The sequence below is a fragment of the Cryptomeria japonica genome, chromosome 9, assembly GCF_030272615.1.
Source record: "Cryptomeria japonica chromosome 9, Sugi_1.0, whole genome shotgun sequence".
NCBI classification, from domain to species: Eukaryota; Viridiplantae; Streptophyta; class Pinopsida; order Cupressales; family Cupressaceae; genus Cryptomeria; species Cryptomeria japonica.
In genome coordinates, this window is record NC_081413.1 from 630,481,113 (window position 1) to 630,502,737 (window position 21,625).

General features: G+C 36.6%; 1 protein-coding gene across 3 annotated transcripts in view; it reads right to left on the reverse strand.

The window, feature by feature from the left end:
* Positions 1-21,625, reverse strand: part of LOC131048284 (uncharacterized) — a 69,918-nt gene that overhangs the window by 37,548 nt on the left and 10,745 nt on the right. The window lies entirely within an intron of this gene.

The window sequence follows — 21,625 nt, forward strand, 5'->3', positions numbered from 1 at the left end:
TCGAGAAGATTGCTTTAGAGGTTGGCATAGAAAATGTTGGCCAAGTTCTTGCTAACAATGCAATGGCATATGTGGTGTCTAGAAGATTGCTCCAAGAGAGGCATCAAACACTTTTTTGGAACCCTTGTGTAGCTCATTGCCTTGACCTTCTTTTGGAGGACATGAAAAAATTTGATTAGGTAAAACCAATTGTAGAAGCAAGACATACAAAAAAATGTATATAATCACCCATGAGTTCTTCAATTGATGAGAGATCACACCAAGGGGGAAAGAGCTTGTGGGATAATGTGCTACAAGGTTTGCAACTAATTTTCTAATGTTGCAAAGTATTACTAGTTTATTGACTCCCTTAAACCAGATGTTTGTGATTCAACCATGGGTAGATTGGACTTATTTAGAGAAGGTTTACGGAGAAAGGATCGCAAAAATAATTATTGATGCTGAATTTGCAACTAGAGCATTAGAGATTGTCAAGGTCACTTCAACTTAATTTAATTTTCAAATTGAATCCGTTATTTTAAACTTCAAGATATTTTTGTTTCATTGTAATTTGTAATTTAAATTTGCCTCTACTTTGTATTTTGTAGGTAACCGAACCGTTGGGAGGGTTTTGCACTTGGTGGATGATAAGAAAAAGGCAATGGGATATAGAGGCATTCAAAAACTATTATGAGGGGGATGCAAGTAAGTTTGGCCCCATTTAAGAGATTGTTGATCAAAGGTGGACAATCAACTCCACCCATTCATGCAGAGGGTACTATCTCAACCCCAAGTTCTTCTTCTTTGATAGCTTCACGAATGCTAATGGGTAGGTTATGGAGGGCCTATCCACATGTATTGAGAGGATGACACCTATAGATGTAGTGAGATACCTCATCATTTGAGTTGGAAATTATAAGGTAGCTATGGGTAGGTTGTTTTCTTAACTATTAGCTATACGAGAAGAGACACCCAAACACCAAGTAAGAAAATGTAACTTATATCTTGCAAGTTATCAATTACAATCATTAATAGAAAATTGCTTATTTACAAAACTTGAATATCTTATTGGCAAGTTCTTGGTGGGAAGATTGGGGTGGAAATACCTCAAATTTGCAAAGGCTAGTCCTCCAAATTTTGTCTCAACCTAGTAGGGCTTTTGACTGTGAGTGAAACTTTAGTTTATTTGATACCATTCACATAAAGAAGTGTAATAAGTTGACTCAACAATGGCTCAATGATCTTGTGTTTTTGCAATAAAACCTTCGGCTTCACACAAGAAACATGCAGGACCAGTCAAACGAACTCATTGATTTGAATGAGATAGATCCCTATAGTGACTGGACTGTGCAAATGATGGGCCTCCTTGTTTAAAGAGGATGAGATTGCTGATTTCGTGGGCAAGCTATGGAGGATGTGGGTGCAGAAAAAGTAGTGGAGATTGGATTGGATGACATTGATATGGTGGAGAAGGAGCCATTGCCATCTATCAATAGGATGGAGCCACAAGCACAACCTTCTATGCAAAGCAAGGAGCCAAAATCAAACAAGAGAACCATACCCTCTACCTCTCAATTTTTCACTAGGGTGGGGAATAGGAAAATGTAAAAAACTTGCAATAATTAGCTTGCCTAGATATGAAATTTTTTATATTGACTTTCAAAAACAATCATCATAAATTCATAATAGTTATTAGTTGTATCCACTATCCAGCTTTGCATAATGAAGCCATTGTGTAATCAACATGTATTCAAAAATCACATTTAATAGAAAACACTTCCTCATAGTTTTTTAGACTCATTTGATACATTTTGTAATTAAATTTTGCAGCAAAAAAAAAGTGTTTTTATAAGCAATTTAGTACTTTTTAAGTTGCCAATTTTTTGCCAAGTCAAAAAATTTGGGCTTGCCGAGTACTCTTCGAGTCCAATTCTGTGAACTATGGTTTGAACACATTTCCAAGGTTCATGATAAATCCAAGAATATCAATCTATAACTAACAAATACAATACATACTTTTCCATTAATGTGAGATAATTTGGGAAGATTAAACGTGGCTCCAACTAAGTGCACATCAAACCTCATGTGGTCTTCATCATCATTGGTGTGTTAGGGTTGCACACTTTAACAAAACAGGTTATTAAGGTCCACTCACAACCCATGGTGATGTCAAGAGCAAGCAATGGTTCAGCCTTCATCCTCACAAGGGTAGAGCCTTATGAACAACTAGAGTATTCTCTTTGCTGGATTAAGAGACAATACATTGCAAGCTAACACTTTTCAACACAACAATTAGAAGGTGAAGAATCATATCAAAAAATAACTATTTTAATTTTCATCATGGTTCTTTAGCCTCCATGGATTTGTAACAATACTTTTGCAGTTCTATAATCAGATATGATAATCATCATCATAGCATAAAGATAGACAACTACACATCTCTCTTGAGAGTATGTCATTTCAAGAATGCACAAATCGATATAGTTTTATATTCTATTTCTGACACCTAATTTCTACATCTTTCTCTAACGATCATTCAACATTTATGATTTATTGTAAAGAATATTATTATACTTATAACGCATCCAATCCATAGAATCTAATCTGGATCAAATAGCCCACTAGACAGACCAATAGTAAAGTTCATCAAAATGGATTCCCACAAATGAGAAAATACCATTCACAATTGATTACTATGATATTCTCCATGAAGGATTAATGATAGATATGGTGGTTGTGTTTCTACTTTACAAGCATGGTCTGTTTGTACTTGTATCAAGCTAATGTATAGAAATCTTATGGTATTGGATGTGCATGAAAGGTCATTTCCTAACATTTGGTATCAAAGCCAAGGAGGTTTTGTAGTTTGCATATAGTTGCATGCAATGGATCTTTGTTCTATTTCAGAAAATATTATGGCAAGCACTATTAGAATGACAAGGAGATTCAAGCAACCAATTTTGAGAACCAGAAGCTCAAGGTAGATGATCTCGAAATTGGTGACAACCTAGAGCTCCTATTTGGCAATATATGACTACCATCTAGCACGGTGGGTTTGTTCCTTTATCCTAAGGTCATTACAGCAAAAGAGTGTTCATGTTGGGTGCATGCTTCTAGTTTGGGAAAGCACCAGTTGTGTTACCTACTATATGGCATGCTTGCATAAAGTTTGTGGTTTCAATCCCTCATTGCATGAAACATTGGATGATTAGCTCCGAATTGCATGCAAGTTGTGAAGTTGCTCTTTCAGCAACCTAGAAGCTCTCGAACAACCTGGTTCCTCCACCTGCATGTACTCGATGATAATGTGTGGAATTAGTCTTCTAATGGCCTAGATTTCCTGAACATTCCTTTGATTCTTTTAGATGCTTGTACTTGCATGTTGCAAATTCATGTTATCTGGATCAATGAGGTTTGCACATTCCCTATTCAAAATCTATGGTTATGCTTATCTATGACATTCCATTGTTTCAGTTTACACATTTGGTGTATTCAAATTTGTGAGTTTTTGAATATTTAATTGGATTCAAATTTGCATGTATGGTTTTACAGATTTTACATGTTTATCAAAAATATATAGTTTTGTAGGTCCGTGAAACAATTATTGTTCTAGGTTTTTTAAATGGAAAAAGTTCATATTTGCATGTGTGCTCAATGCATGGTTTGCAGAGGTTGGTTGCACCACTTTTGGTGCATAAGTACTGATATATGTTTGATTGCTTGACATTTTTGCAGCAGTTGCTTGCTGGGTTCCTAAATAGTGGTTACATTGTTGTGGGTTTCAAACAAGTTGGATCTAAATTTGATGTAATGTTGGAATCATGGAGAATCTAGATGTTATCTCAAGTTGTCTCTATTTCGCATGTTATTGACATGGTGATAAATCTATGTTGCCTTAATCAAGATCTATGTGTTTGTCATGCCCCTCCTTGATCAATATCTATAGCATAATGAAACACTTATTAATATGAGAATTATTAACGAATGATTAATTGAGATTATTAAATATTTATTTATATTTATTTATTAAATATTATTATTTAATTGATATTTAATAATATTCTTTAAATCATGTAAATGAAATCAGAAATTGATAAAGACTTATGAAATACCAAGTATCGCCACCTTAGATTAAGTCAGCAATGTAATCAAAACCAGTCAGATTTGACTTAGTCAAGGAGGCAAACAATGATTGATATCTAATCGATTAATACAAAGAGAGTCGCCTGCATCAGAGATTGAAACCCCCAGCATTAGACAATGATAATACTCCCAAATTAACTAATAAGGAAATCATTTAAAGTAGCATCGTATCATATAATCCTATAGAGATAATAATTAAGGAAAGTTGAGGCTAGTTCCTGTAATATCCCCAAATAGGGGTGCTAAAAAAAATACAAAAATTTCTGCAAACTAGGGCAAAACTGACAAAAGAAAACACCTCTACAAACTAGGGCACAAATCTGGAAATTTATTTGCATGTAAATATGCCTATTTCAAACCCAGAATCCTGATCAGATTTCAGATCTGATTTGTGCAGCTAAAAATATAGAGATATTAGATTATTTCTGAGCTTAGGAAAATACAATAAAAAACCTCATTACTGCCCAGAATTTTCACAAATGAAATACATTGAATTTAGAGATAAATATGCAGATTCCAATACCAAAAATACCTCAAAGTGGTTCAGAATGATTTACAAACCCTAGCCGACCCTCAAAGTGGGTCTAGGCTCCCCAAAATGGTCAATGCTGGGTCTGTTTTATGTGCTCCTCAGTAGCTATCCACAAAGTACTCAGAAATTGATGGTTTGCAGCTGTAGATGATTCCAGATCTGAGTCTTCAGCACTGAATTTGTCCTCCAATTTGGTCTCCAACCTGATCTGTACTTGCAGCTCTGAATGATAGTGAGATAGGGCTTCACAGACCTGAGGTTAATCCGCCAAAACACACTCTTCTGCCTAGGGTGAGCCCATGTGTCACCGAAAACAAGAATACTCAAGGTTTTAACTCCTCAAGCCAAGTTGATGTAGCAATACTCAGAATAATTCATCACATAATCCCCTCAAAATGAGCCCTTAGGGTGTTTTATAACAACTTCTAAAAAGATGAATGAATCTCAACCCTTGATAGGCCACCTCTTAATCCAAGGCTCCAAAATAAAAACCTAAAATGTGCACCAATAAGAACTCTTGAAGCTAGGGCCCACCTTGGCTTTTGTCACATGTTTTAATTAAGTCACTTAAGTACATAAAGAGGGGACAACTTAAGTCCCTTGGCTAGGCATCACTTAAAATTGCCTAAAAAGACGTGCCCAAATTAAAATAACTTAAATTCACTTAAAAATAACTTAAGTTCACTTAAGTTGCATCAAAAGACATACACTCAACTTAAAATTAGAAATTAGAACAAACCAAGGACTCCATATTTTACCCAATGATGCTCTATGTCCTCTTCCTCTTGGGTAATCCAAGGAAAGGATATCCAAACTGTTGTTAAGCATTTTGATTTGAGTTGGGGCCATTACAGTCCTCCCACCCAAAGAATGCTTGTCCTCAAGCATTTGAAGACTAGGATGCTTAAGAATCTCCTCTCCTTCCCATGTTGCATCTTCTAAGGGCAAGTTTTTCCATTTGATAAGATATTCAGAGATTACCTTATTCCTCAATCTTTTCTCCCTTGTAAAATTGTTTTTGGAATAAGTATCAATTTACCCTCTTCATCCACGGGAGGTAATTCAATAGAAGGTGTGACATGCTGTCCAAGTGCCTTTTTGAGGCATGACACATGGAATACATTATGAATCTTGCTGGTAGACGGCAGCTCCAACTCATAAGCCACTTCACCAGTTCACTTAGTCACCTTGAAAGGCCCATAAAATTTGGGTTTAAGCTTTTCTACCCCACTCATCTTCAATGAAGATTGTCTATAAGGCTGATGACGCACAAATACCAAGTCTCCCACCTCAAAAGACCTCTCAACTCGGTGCCGATCAGCATATTTCTTCTGATGCTCCTGTGCAATCTGAATATCCTCCTTGAGTGCTTTGAGGATATCTTGATTTTCTTTAGCCCACTCAAGAGCTTTCGGGCCTCTAGAATCTGAAAAGATCAAATCCACAAATGTAGAAGCTTGATACCCATACAAATCTTTGAAAGGAGTCATGCCAATGCTCATGTGATATGTAGTATTGTAACAAAATTCTGCCAAATGTAACCATCTTGCCCACACTTTTTGCTGACCCAAAACATAATTCCTCAAATAGCCCTCAAGCCACTTCTTTACGATTTCGGTTTGACCATCTGTTTGAGGATGATAACTAGTGCTATGATCAAGTTCTGTTCCAGCTAGCTTCATCAATTCTTGCCAAAACGTACTGATAAATATACGGTCTCTATCACTTACAATCCTCTTTGGCACTCCATGTAGTCTGAAAACTTGCTCAAAAAACAGGCCAGCAACTTGTGGTGCTTTGAATTCAAAAGGCATAGGCATAAAATGAGCATACTTTGTTAGTCTGTCCACTACAACAAAAATACAATCCTTACCATTCACCTTAAACAGCCCAGTAATAAAGTACATTGATATTTTGCTCCCATTTCTGATTTGGAATTGGAAGTGGTTGTAGCAGCCCTGCTAGAAAAGAAGTTTCAGCCTTGTTTCTTTGGCATTCAAGACATTCTCTCACATGTTTAAGAACATCATCTTTCATTCCCTGCCATTAGAATCTTTTACGAATGCATTTGTATGTCTTCAAATAACCAGGGTGACCAGCAAGCTGATTGTTATGAACACCAGCAAGAATCTTATGTTTAAACTCACTTTCAAGCACTAGGTAGATTCTATCTTTGTAATAGATGATATCATTAAGCACAATATACCTCTCATCATCAATTTTACCATTTAAAATATCACAAGCATGCTGATTTTTGGCATATTCTGCTAATATGTGATCCTTCCAAGTGGCTGAAATTTCTGAAAGTGAACAAAATGTAGGATTTCTAGACAATGCATCAGCAACAACATTATTTTTCCACTTAACAAATTCAATATCAAAATCATACCCTTGTAGCCTACTTACCCAACGTTGTTGTCTTTCATTCAATCCTTTTTGCTCGATGAAATACTTGAGGCTGTTATGATCAGTCCTCACTGTGAATCTGCTGCCCACAAGATATTGGCGAAACTTCTCAAGTGCATGCATGATTGCCAACATCTCCTTATCATATGTAGAAAACCTCCTTTCCACTTCATTCAACTTTCGGCTTTCATAAGCAATGGGATGCTTGTCTTGCATTAGAACAGCCCCAATACCAATACCAGATGCAGCGCACACAAGCACAAAAGGTTTAGAGAAATCCGGTAAAGCCAGAACAGGACAAGTACCCATTACATTCCTAAGATGATCCATGATCCCTTGAGACTCATATGTCCAAACAAAAGCATCCTTCTTGGTCAAATCTGTCAAAGGAGCGGTTAATGAAGAAAAGCCCTTCACAAACCGTCTATAATATGTGCATAGACCAATGAAGCCTCTCAATTGTGACACGTTCTTCGGTGGTGGCCAATCAAGTATAGCTTGAATCTTCTCCCTATGTGCCTTCACTCCACCATTCCCAATGACATATCCGAGATACAATAGCTCGGTCATACCGAATTCACACTTAGAAGCTTTTGCAAAAAAGGAATTAGCTGCCAAAATGCTCAATACCTCGTCAAGATGCCGAAGATGCTCCTCCCACGTCTTGCTATATACTAGGATGTCATCAAAGAAAACCAACACAAATTTCCGCAATTGCTTGTTGAACACATAGTTCATACAAGATTGAAATGCAGCCGGAGCATTTGATAATCCAAAGGGCATTACCAAATACTCAAAATGTCCATAGTGGCATCTGAATGTTGTTTTGTGCACATCCTACTCCCAAACTCGGATTTGATGGTATCCTAACCGAAGGTCTATTTTGGAAAAGTAGCCCGCTCCATGTAGCTCATTCAACAACTCATCAATACGCGGAATGGGATACTTGTTCTTGATGGTCTTCTTATTAAGTGCACGATATTCTATGCACATCCTCATAGTGCCATCCTTCCTCTTCACCAAGACAACAGAAGAAGCGAAAGGACTAGAACTAGGTCGTATATGTCCTGCATCCAACAACTCCCAAATAGTCTTCTCAATCTCATCCTTGAATCACTTGGGATGACGGTAAGGATCTGTAGCAACCGGCTTGTTATCCACAAGCTCAATGACATGCTCAAAACCACGATTTGGAGGTAAACCATGGGGTAAATCTGAAAAACACTATGCTATGCTTGTCCAACAAGCCATGTATGTCAATGTGATATCCTTGTTGTCCTGTATCTGTGGGCTTATCTGTAATAAAACATTGCACCACCCACTCAGTCTCTGAATGACAACAAATTCTCTCCATCCTCTTAGCTGAAACAACTCTAGGTGCATCTAAAGATAAGCCCCTTAATACCACTTTTTTGCCATTTGTTGTAAAACTCAATTGCATAGTCTTGAAGTCTGTCAAATATGGACTTACAGTATACAACCATTGAACACCCAACACAACATTAGTTTCCTAAATGTCAATTAGATAAAAGTCCTCGGTAAGGGTGTAATTACCTAATGCCATGCTCAATTGTGGAACAAGATTTGCACAGCACAATGTGCCATTCGTTGTCCTCACATGAAAGCCTTCATGTTCCTCTAATTTCAGACCCCTCTTTTTCACATAGGATGCATCAATGAAGTTGTGGATAGCCCCACAATCAATTAACACAACTACCTGTTGTCCTTGCACAACTCCCTTAACTCGGAAAGCACTATAATGAGGAGTGGTAGAGAGAGTTGCAATTGTACCCTCCATTTTTGCCAAATCATCTTGATGCTCATCTGTGCCTGAATCTCCATCCATCTACTCATGTTGTGCATCCTGAAACTATGTAACGTCCAACTCATCATCACTAGATTCTTCAAAAACCTCAATCCAATGGGCTTTGCCCCCACTCTTACACCTATGTCCAGGTGTCCAAGGCTCACGACAATCAAAACAAAGCCTCTTCCATCTCAACTCATCCCTTGTCTAACAAGCTATCCCACCAAATGGTTTAGATATCTCTCCTGCTAGTTTGGTATTTTCAGGTTTCTTGTCCTTTTTTTGTGGCCAACTCTATGGTGAGGATCTTTGTGGAAACTTGTTGGAAAACCTAGCTTGTGGTGTGGATAACTCCATATTCCTTGCACGCTTAATAGCATCTTGCAAGGATGGTGGGTCAAAAGCTTTGACCCAACCTTTAAGAGGTTCAGCCAAACCCTCCATGAACCAATAAAAATCAATCTCCTTTTGGACACATCAGTAACCATAACTGATAATCGCTGAAATTCTGAAATATATGCATCAAGTGTGCCAACCTGCTTCAACTGAGCCAACTCTCTAGAATGTGCCTCTGAATCCTTTCGGTCAAATCTATCCATCAATGTAGTGCAAAACTGGTCATAAGAGACTATGGCATCATGTCCTGGTGTTACAAAACCGTGATACCACCATTCATGTGCAGCCCATTCATTGTTATGTGCCAACTGACTCAATTAGAGATTGTTATCATTCAGCAGTCTTATCATGTCTGAAAACATCTGTTTTGCTTCTTCTTCACTTGATGATGGTGGCTAATCTGAACCTGCCATTGTTCCTTTGAATTTCTCTAGGCTATGACCACCTCTTCCATGCATGCAATAAAACCCAGCAGGTTGCCAAGTCTTGCAGCTCTAATACCACTGTAATATCCCCAAATAGGGGTGCTAAAAAAAATACAAAAATTACTGCAAACTAGGGCAAAACTGTCAAAAGAAAACACCTCTACAAACTCGGGCACAAATCTGGAAATTTATTTGCACGTAAATATGCCTATTTCAAACCCAGAATCCTGATCAGATTTCAGATCTGATTTGTGCAGCTAAAAATATAGATATTAGATTATTTCTGAGCTTAGGAAAATACAATAAAAAGTAAAAACCCTCATTACTACCCAGAATTTTCACAAATGAAATACATTGAATTTTCCTTCAACTTTTGAGGAAAAAGTAGAGATAAATATGCAGATTTCAATACCAAAAATACCTCAAAGTGGTTCAGAATGATTTCCAAACCCTAGCTGACCCTCAAAGTGGCTCTAGGCTCCCCAAAATGGTCAATGCTGGGTCTATTTTATGTGCTCCTCAGTAGCTGTCCACAAAGTACTCAGAAATTGATGGTTTGCAGTTGTAGATGATTCCAGATCTGAGTCTTCAGCACTGAGTTTGTTCTCCAATTTGGTCTCCAACCTGATCTGTACTTGCAACTCTGAATGATAGTGAGCTAGGGCTTCACAAACCTAAGGTTGTTCCGCCGAAACACACTCTTCTGCCTAGGGTGAGCCCATGTGTCACACCGAAAACAGGGATACTCAAGGTTTTAACTCCTCAAGCCAAGTTGTTGTAGCAATACTCAGAATAATTCATCACATAATCCCCTCAAAATGAGCCCTTAGGGTGTTTTATAACAACTTCTAAAAAGATGAATGAATCTCAACCCTTGATAGGCCACCTCTTAATCCAAGGCTCCAAAATAAAAACCTAAAATGTACACCAATAAGAACTCTTGAAATTGGGGCCCACCTTGGCTTTTGTCACATGTTTTAATTAAGTCACTTAAGTACATAAAGAGGGGACAACTTAAGTCCCTTGGCTAGGCATCACTTAAAATTGCCTAAAAAGACATGTCCAAATTAAAATAACTTAAATTCACTTAAAAATAACTTAAGTTCACTTAAGTTGCATCAAAAGATGTGCACTCAACTTAAAATTAGAAATTATAACAAGCCAAGGACTCCATATTTTACCCAATGATGCTCTATGTCCTCTTCCTCTTGGGTAAGCCAAGGAAAGGGCAGCCAAACTGCTGTTAAGCATTTTGATTTGAGTTGGGGACATTACAGTTCCATACTATCAATTGGAAAAAAAAAGGATTAAATTAAAATAAACTATAAGGTATTAAAGGGCAACGGTTTGGATGAAGGATTGTGACCGTTTTTCTAATAAAGATATAATAAGAAATAGAAGTCATTTATTGAAGGTATAAAAAAAGGGAACTAAGGAATTCATCTGATAATCAGGAAAGTAGACAAATAAGAGCAGAACTTGATCTAATATTATCAGTCTGAATTTAGTAGGTTATGGATGGAAATGCAACATGAGTATATGAATGCAACGTTTATAGTTTGCTGTAATATAAAGGGCAGACAAACAGGGAATTGGAAACTTATTAACTCTTATCCATATATTTGGATCTGCTCTTTGAACATCCGCATATCTGTCTCTTACTGATAGCAAGCATGTAATTCTACATTAGATACAACACCACTGATTGTAAGCAGTTGGATCACCATAGAAGTTATTGTTTTATGGGTCATTGCATATTTCAGACTGTCAAATCAGATAAAGCAATTTGTATATAGTTCAGTCACATAACCATATTGCTATATCGAACTTAGCAAGGACTATTGCATATCATACAAATTCACTTTTAGCATATAGATTATTGTACATAACAGAAATAGCAAGTGATATTGTCCAAACCATAATTCAGTTACAGAGATTAGATAGTGCAAGTGTGAAGAATTGAAGTAATTGTCCCTATTTCTGGACCTAGACTGATAGGGGACATTACAGTGTTTTATAGCTTCTTTGTTTTCAATTGGAGCATTGGCTATGCTTTTCCCCTCACCTTTGGATGCCATATCTTGTGCCTATGTGTGGGTTGTCCATACCTACATGTTGCACAGAGAACTCAAATGTGGATTGTCTATACTCATAGACTTTCAATGTGATGTCTGTGTCTTGTTGCAACAAGGTTTTCTTGGAGCATGCCATGCAGATGTAAATTTTGTTTGGTTGGCCTTATCAATCATCATGGTGCATTGGTATATTCATTGTAGTAAAACAGAAAGATGGATGTTAGGAGTACATTTATTTCCAAAAACCAAAGAAGCAAAAATCACCAAAATCATGAATCATGGTAGTTGGCAAAAAAATTACCCAAAAGAAATTGCATTTTCAAAGAAAATTGTGGTCGAGATTTATTGACTGAATTATTTTCATTCACAAGCATTAAAATCACATTTAAATCCCATTGTGCAAATTTCTGCAATTTTCAACCATTTTTAATCTATTTTTCCACAATTAGAATTTCCACTCAAACTCTACTCCGAGCTCTAATCTTCAACACTCTTCACACCTCTCTTCTCTACTTCTTACAAAGCAAGTGGTAGAATTCTTGTCCTTTAACGATTTCAAGTTCCATTCCTTTAATCCTCTGCAACGCTCAAGATTCAAATGATGTTGCTACAAGCAATTCATAAAGGTGTTGTTTTTTTATTCTGTAGCAATCTCATCTTCTTCCCTCTATCTTTTATTCTTCCTTGACTTCCATCCATAGCCTTCCCCTCCATGGGCAAAGATAAAACAGATTATGGAGTGGCAACCATCACAGAAACTGAAAAGGGAAAAATACCTATTATCCTGTGAATATATGACAAACCTCACAACTCATAATGTTTTGAAACCCCACCCCATGAATGAACTAAATATTTATAAGTATTTAAAGAATAAATTATTTTTTTACACATTTTCTATATTATAAATATTTTAATATATATTTACAAAGTATATATATTTTTAATATATATACATATATATTTATGTATTTATTTACAAATTATGAAGTTATATTCTAATTTTTTACAAAATATTATTGTTTTACTTTGTAAAGTAAAGGAATTTTCAATTAAGATAAAAGTTGCTTAATTTGAATACATAATGAATTATAATTTTTTAAACATTTAAAAAATGGTTTTAAAAACATTTTTTAATATAAATTCAAATATTTTCTAATTAATTAATACCGATATAATTAATGGGTTCTTCCAATAGTATTTTGGTTAAGTGGTAGTGGTGTTGATGTGACCAACAAGGTTCAAACCTCCGCTGGGCCATTGTGATCACAAGCTTGAGCCTTCACTGATCCAATGTGCTCAAGGATTTGAGCCTTAGCATTGTTATATGGGAATGAGGTCCCCCATTTGTGACCTCACTGGTTCAAAGCTTCGAGCTAAAAGCATTTCATGTGGAGCCGGAGGACGTGTAGTGCCAAAGTCACTAGTCACATTAAAAAGTTTACCAGGCATTTAAAAAAAAAGAAAAAGAAAAATTCTGATATAATTTTAATAATATTATTAATAAATATATATCAAAAATTAGTATAAGAAATCAAAAATTAAATAGCTAGTCTTGAAACTTAATTAAAAGCCATAAAATTATGAAAAGTAGCAATACCCCATGAAGATTTGCGTCGTTTGAAAGGCTTTAATTTGGATTTGGTGGCGAGGGTTTTGCCTCTCGATCTCACCCTATATCACAACAGGGAGGGCACTTAGGGCAACGCCCTTAGACACTATGAAGGGCACTACCCCTCAACCCCTCTACAGGTGTCGCCCCCAAACCCCCACAAGGAATTGATAACACGCTACTTTGTTGACGTGGCTAAAATTGTATCGCTACAACTCTATCTGGCCAACGTAGAATAGAATGTTCTCGTTGAGTATCCTATCCTCTCTTGTATAAGGAATCCCTAATGCTATTTTAGTTGATCAAAGGGGACAACCTCAAGGTTCCAAATGCCAGTTCATGACTACGGGATAACTCAACGGTTGATGCGTTTTGCTGGGAGCACAAGGGGCCTTATGCTTTGCAACAAGCTGGTCTACATCTAAAATGATGTTGTGTTTCTCAAATTGGGGAATAAAAGCAAAAGAGAAAGGTTTAGGAGACCAAAAATTAACAAGATTGGTGTGCAAGTAGAGATGGATTCGACATAACCAATCCCTGCTTGGCCAGAATAACTCACAACCTCACAACAACGGTGCAATCTTCAAGGGGACTTAGAAGATTTTTAGACTGCAGGTGCATGCCTGAGCACCCAATTCTGGCGCAACTCAAATGGACACCTACAATTGAACTAAACACAATTTTAAAGGCTCAGGTTAACCATACACAGGGATACACAATCAGCATATCCCCCCAATGGTATGAACCTCATCAAATACCTGCACACCAAAAAGGATCTGTCAAAACCTACTGAAGGAAACCATGCAAACAGAAGAAAACCAAAATAACAAGCGCCATTCTTCAATATTCATATATTGATTTTGGCTGTCATTACAACAATTTCTGCAGCAGTTCTACTCTATTCCTAACTACTAAAATCTAACTAGAATCTAACAATCTAACCCTTAACAATGAGAAACATCCTGCCTTTTATAGATTTTACAAATTTGAATCAATGGGCAAGATTGACTGCATCCAACAGCTGCAATCTACCTTCTAGATCTTGGCAGCTTTAACCCATGCCCAATTAATCCTCAGTTATCCCCCCAACCACTTTCTCAACTACCTACAACTATTTGACATCAATTCGGGTCAATCCAGTAGTTGCACATAACTAACCTGTGTTCCTTTGTTTTAAAATATCTTGAGCGGGACCCACAAGCAGTTCTTTTACAATAAAACAGTTCAGTTTTTAAACTGATTTTCTAGAATTAAATCCAACTGTGTATCTTTCTGAGAATGCATATTTGGTAGCATTTTGAGTGTTCCTTGTCTTTAATCTTGTTGGTGGACTTCCACTCGTGGTCTCGTGATGGCACGCTTCTTTGTGTTTTATCGCTTCGACCTTGCACTCTGCAGCACGTTCTTGCATTGGCAGCACTTCCTAGCATTGATCGTGATCAAGTCCTCAATTTGCATTTTGGTTTTCACTTTAGCTCTTCCCGACGTCGTCTTGCAAACAATGAATTCCACTTTTAATAATCATTTTGAAAAAATTAAATAAAATAATTTAATAATCACATTCAATTTCATCTTTAAATGCCCCTCTTCTCCAATATGAAGTTCGGTCCTTGCTCTTGATTTGCTCTCTTACTTAGACGAAATTCGAGCCTTCTACATGTTTTGAGCGATTTTGACTTTCAAGTGAAATGTCTAACTTGCTTGGGTTTTTCGGACCTTTTAGTAGCTTTGAGAGATTACATTTAAGTTCAAAATGCCTTTGCTTGCCAAATTTGGACTTTTAAATTAAAATGCGAGATGACCTTTCAAGTCGCAATACCTCTCATTTTAGTTTTCGGGCCTAAGAAACTCTTTGTGAGATGTTTCTTTTTTCATGCCTTTTGCCTTCGTGATGAAATTCGGCTAAGTGGAAGAAAGTGCACGATTTTGTTGTTTTGACTTGAAACGCCTAACCTCTAGAGAAGAAATTTGGCCAATTTGGATCATTTGCAAAGTAAAAAAATGACGAACTTTGCCCCTTTATTCTCCATCTTAAAAGAAACCTCGGCATTTTGCACCAAAATGTGCAAAATTTTGTTTGTTTTAAAATGCCCTATCTCCAACAAACTTTATTTAGTACTTTCGGGCTTTTATCTCTTTTTGTGCAATTTTTCTCTTTAAACGTTAAAGTTTGCTCATGAAAGTTCGGGTCTTTCAGTCCCATTTGCAAGCTTAATTTGAATGCTCTTTGCTCTTCATTTCGAGTATTTTGACCCTTTTGCACGATTTTCTTTGTTTGCATTTAAGTTGTAATGCCCTTTGCAATTCGGGCCATTGGCTCAAAAATGAGTGATTTCTCCTTCCTTGCAAATCTAATAAAAATGCCGAACTTGACTTACTCGCCCCCTTTGGAATTCGGCCTTTTTTTTTTGAATTGGGCGAATAAGAGTGAAATTTCGGCCTTTAGGCGATTTAGCTTCGAAATTTAAACGCCCTCTCTTTTTGAGGAATTTCGGGCTATTGGGATAATTTGCGCGAAGTGTTTTATTTCTCACAAAAAACATAAAAAATGTCAAGTTTAGGTTTTAGTCTAAGTTTTGCAAAATGGTAGAAAAGGTCGAACTTCTATTCTAAACGCTAAAATCGCCCGACTTTGGAATTCAGCCATTTTGTTAGAAATGGCGATTTCATTTCCCGTCAAAAAGGTCGAACTCTAGGGGAGAAAAATGCCGAACTTCAGCCCCTTCAGGTTCTCACTTCATCCTTGGTTATCTCCCGACTATTCCTATCGGGCTTCATAGGGGATTTATCAGCATTTTGAATATGTTCACGAAAGAAGGCACAAAGCGCTCTAGACATTTCTCGGCTTTGTGAGGCAAAATGAAAACCACAATTTCAAAATCCATGAGATCGACCCCTCTTTCATTAAATCATTGGTGCATCGGCATTTTATCGAGCATGGTCGGAAGAATGCGCGAATTGTTTGTTTCGCATTATGAAGAGGTTTATTGCGAGTGTTGAAGACGTTTGTCATTCACCTGGATGCAACTCAGCATTTCGTTGGCTTCTGACAGGAAATTACTCAGCATTCTAACGTCTTTTGAAAGGTCGATCCTCTTTGTGACGCTCTCTCTCTCAATCGGGTAGACCACAAAGAAGAGAACAAGGGGGTCCCCTGTAACAGGGGTGGGGTGTGCATAACGCACAACATACTCCTTAACCTTGCTGCAGGCATTGCTGCCTAGATCCTATTTGAAGCATTGCCCCTTGACCAAGATAGATGCTACCACCCTAGATCTCTAGTCTCATTTCTATTTTCTCTCAATATGTTTATGCTATTAAAATGCCTATAAATTAAAATGCAGTCGTTTTTTTCTTTTCATTTTTTTTTGTTTTTTTCATTTTTTATATGTTCTTTGATAATTTAATTTTGTCTCAATTGTTTCCCCAATTTTTTTCAATCTTTTGAAAAACTCTTATACTTTTGGTTTGTCGATATTTTCCCCAAAAGGATTTTGCTGCTTTGCCTACAACAATACTTTGATATGCTTGTGGCCTTCTTGTAGCACGGCTTAGGGAGTGCAAATGTGTTTTGGTACCCTACAGAAATTGATTGTGTTGTTTTAAGAGGCCCTAGATCACAATCAGAAGAAGCTTTGCGCAATTACATAAACAATGGTATGTTTCTGGTTAGAGATCATGGTTCTAATTTTCCTTTAAGAGGTTGTTGATTTTGCAACTAAATACTCTGATTGTGTAAGGGAAATGGGTGATCTCCAATTAGGAGATGTTTATCATGGTGCCATGTGTAGCTCAAGACCACTTTCAGTGGAAGCTTTGGCAATGATGTTGATATGCTACTTTGTGATGGATAATCTTTAGCAGTGTATATTGCTGTCACGAGGAGGTCTTCAGTCCTACCTTATGCAAACGTTGAGAGTTCTTTGGCAGTACAAAGGATGATCATCTTCATGTTCTTTGAAGATGTAGATGGCAAGTTGCCATGAAGGGCTCCAAGAGTTTTCAGTTGAGTTATCAATTGTAAGTTGTTAGTTTGGACAAATGATCCTTGGTTTCAAGGATGGTATTGTTGTACCATGATGCATTCTTGATTATCAATTGGAGTTGTTGCATGAGCTGGATGCTTTTGAGCAAATATGTTGACTAGAGATAGACAATCTTATATTCAAGAGATGACAATCATAGCATGACGATAAGTTCCAAGATTCTGTACTAAAAAGTGGAAGCTTTGGCAATGATTTACAAAAAATCTACTCCATCAACATTAAGATCATTGTGCATTGTGAGCTTGTGGTTATTGCAGTGTCGCAATTGGAGCTCAATTGGCATGAGATGATTAATTGTGCACCTATGTTAGAATTGGTGAGGTTAGACATCTCTTAGAAATTAGAGATTGAATGTTAGAATGGTGATGCGCTAGATGAGATTTTAGCAAAAAGACAAAGGGGCCTACGTGTGAGTTCGACATGATTTTAGCATTAACCTATTGAGGAGATTGAACTTCAAAGGTAGAACAATCTCATACAACTACTCTTGCTGGTCCACTCAATAGTGAATGGTTTGATAGGTATTTCCCACTTTTTATTCAGAAGCATTCCATTATGCGTCTTCTATTCTCACGTATTCAAGTCTTGAGCCATGCATGTCAATTCTAAAGACTAGTTTGAAAAATACAAGAGATGTTTGTTAGCTTTGGGCATAGCCCCTAGTTGCAAGAATGGTTGTTTGATCTTCCTTCAATTTTGGAGCTTTACATCCTTTCAGTTTCTTCTTGTTATACTTCACCTTGCAATGTTGAGATGGCCTTTCTATTGGGCATTTGGAGATAGAGACCTTACTTGTCACAAACATGCACCAGTTGGTGTTGGTGTTGGTTGTGGACATGGTTTGGTTTGTAGGATATATTTTGCAGCAGTTATATTTTCAAGTTTGCAAATCAATGGGTGTTCTTGTCATGTCACCTTCTTGAATTTGACAACATTACTTATTGGCACCCAATTATTTAGAGTATTTTAGTGTTGTTTTATGACGGCACCTAAATAAGACCTTGTTGCCTATGTATTTGATTATTAAAAAAGTACTTATTTTATTTATTTATTTTGAGGGCCCAATTTGTAGTGCCTATAGAGGCCAAAGCTAGTGCCCTCTTTTCATCACCACCGTTGTCATTTGGAAATTCAAATTTTTAAAATTGTGCAAACAAGGACAAAACCCCTTGGCTGTTAATTCCAAAGGACAAAAACACTTGGCTGCTAATTCCAAAGGATGAAAACCCTTAGAGGCATTCATTGTGAATTTAAGGACAAAAACCATCAAAATCCAAACTGGGGTGATTCCACATCAAGCATCACAATTGTACTCATTGGTTCAGATGCAAACGATTATTAATTGCAAACAAATCTGTGTTTTGATCAAATTATTGTAAAATTTGCACAACACCTAATTTGAGGATTAAAATATTATATATTTTAGGCAAAGTGCATGGACACGGATACGGATACGGCAATTTTTTAAGACCCCCAATATGGATACGGCTGGATACGTCATTCATAAAAAAAACGTACACATATATTTAACACAATTTTCAAGTTATTCGAGGAGATTTTCATAACTTCAAAAGCAATATAGACACATAATTGCTACATAAATAATGATAAGTTGATTTAACATTTTACAATATGAAAAAATAGTTGACTTGCATTGGAAGATAACCCAAAAAATGGGTCACTGAAATAGGAAAACATCTCATTTGTCTTTCTCATTTGGTGTAGGCTTTGTTTATACCAATTTTTTTTTTTTCAAATTCATGAAGTTTCTTAAAATTAAATTTAGGCAGATTTACGTCAAATTTTAAAAAAATCAAATGACATAGTATCTAGCATGGTTGGATATCAAGGTTTTTTGGGAATGCACGGGTACATAATTTGACGTGTATCTGGGCTGTATCGGATGCCGGAACGGATACGATGATAAACGTGCCTAGGGAGGGACAAAGGCGTTTCCAGCTACTCTGATTTTAGGGTAATTTAATTGTTGTTGCAGGACTGTATTATATCCATTTTGTAAGGTCAATCATATCAACATGTTGCCACCATGAGTCAAAACACGGTGCTAATCATTTAGGGGCTGATCGCCTCTATTGGAAAGGGCATGGGACAAATCACTGCAACTTTTCCAGATCTGATCGCCAATGCTGGAGGGTTTGGGGCAGGCCGTGCATCATTTACTAGGTCTAAATAATCCAACCTTGCTGTACCAGCTCACAACAAGAGCATTTTCTAGCCCCTCATCATACTGTCAGCTGTTATATATGTTAATGTTTGATATTTATTGACGTCAATGATACTAAACCTGCCACAATAGATCAAGTTTGCAACAAACAGAGCTCAATTATTTTTCTTGTTTGAATAATTTATTTAAAAGCCAGTTCTAGAAGGTTTTATAATTAAATCAGCATTGTTGCCCTTTGATCTTGCTTTAGTTGTGTTAATTTCATTTCATTATCTGCTGATACCTCTTGTTTGTAATAGTAATCAAATTTGACATTTCTTTACATTAATAGTTAATACCATTAATTGCTAAGTTAGACTGAATTCAATTTCTGAAATTTATATTATGTTACGGTTTGGATGGATTTAGATGGTACCTATTTTTATCTTACACAATTACTAGTTACTTTCAGCTCCTATTTCCAACTTTCTATGATTCATAAAAACTCACAAGAAAATTATATACACATGAAATACAAAAGTTTGCATAGTTTTCCTAGTGTCTTTAATTGGGGACACCAAAATTCTTTAATACTTAGTGGCATAGAGAATTTGAGCCACATCCTTTATGTGAGTGTTGTTGGTGGACTTTTAGATGTTTTAGTTGGTTTCAGACTAGACATTGTCAATGTACTGGAAATCCTAGGTAAATGTGTCATGGACTACAGTACTAAGGTCTTTAGTTTTCAATGCCAATAAAGACAGACTTTGTGCAGGATAATGAATATATAGAGACTTGTGATTGCAGATTTGGAAGGATTTGTTGATAGTAGGTGGTCTACCTATGATGGTTTACCATATTCTTGAAATATGGTTAGTTGGATGTGTTAGCAACTGGTTGTCATTGCAATTCCAGCTATTGAGTTGAGTATTTAGTAGATACTCAATGTGTGTTCAAGTTGAGGCGTGATACAATAGCTTTCATGTAACATTCCAAGCATGTTCTTGGCCTTCATTTCCTATCTTTTGTGCTTAGGCATGATAGAGGATGAGAGTGTTGCAGTCAATATAATGGTCACTTGGTCAATTTCACAAGTTGCCTTTATAAGCTCATGAGCACATGAAGTCGGTGCAAAATGCTTATACCCTTGGTGGTTGATTCATCTTTGTTGAAGCCCATTACGCTTTTGTGCTAATCACCTTGCATATGCTAAGTGTTTATATAACTCAATTATTCACTCGATGTGTAAATAATGTATCTGCAAAAGTTATGGAATGGGCAAATAAATGCCTATTTGAGGGTAGGGATATATTTTATTATTTTATTATTCTCTAGGGCCTTGAATATATTGTTTGTACTGAGGCATTGAATAGGCAGCTAAATAGTGGACTTGTAAAAGCATCTTGTACTATTAGAGAGTACAGGATGTAATTAATGCTTTTTGGGGGAGTGCTTGAGCTTGCACAATGGAAGTCAATGGTACCTGTATCAAAGTTATTTTCTATTCCACAATGGCTCCACATGTGAAAGTCATTAGAATCCATACCTTAGTATTTTGGGACCTTTTTGGGCCCCTTGTATTGCTTTTTGCCAGTTTGACCTCCTTAAGTCTATATATTGGAGGGAAGGGATAGAGGATGTATAGAAGGCATTTTGCAAGACCATGTTGTCAGTTTTCCACCAAATGAGCAAGAGTGTTCATCCCATTAAAGCTCAAAAGGGTATCCTATGAATGTATTGAAACCATTGATGCTGTTGAATAATATGTTGAATGTGTGTACTTTAAAGGGTGGGGCTTTCCTGAAAGGATTTCCAATTGACAGGGTATATCTGCATCAACTATCTTTCTCTTCTTGTGGTTGTTCCCATTCTTCTTCCCTCATTCTTGCTATTCTCTAAGCAATGTTTACATGTTGGAATGCTGCTGAAATTCTAGTAGACTTGATTACTGTGATATTCTCCTTTACAGGTTAATGAGGGAAATGGTTTTATTTTGTGTCTTGTTTCCAATTAATGGACATTGTTTGTTTGCATTTGTATCAA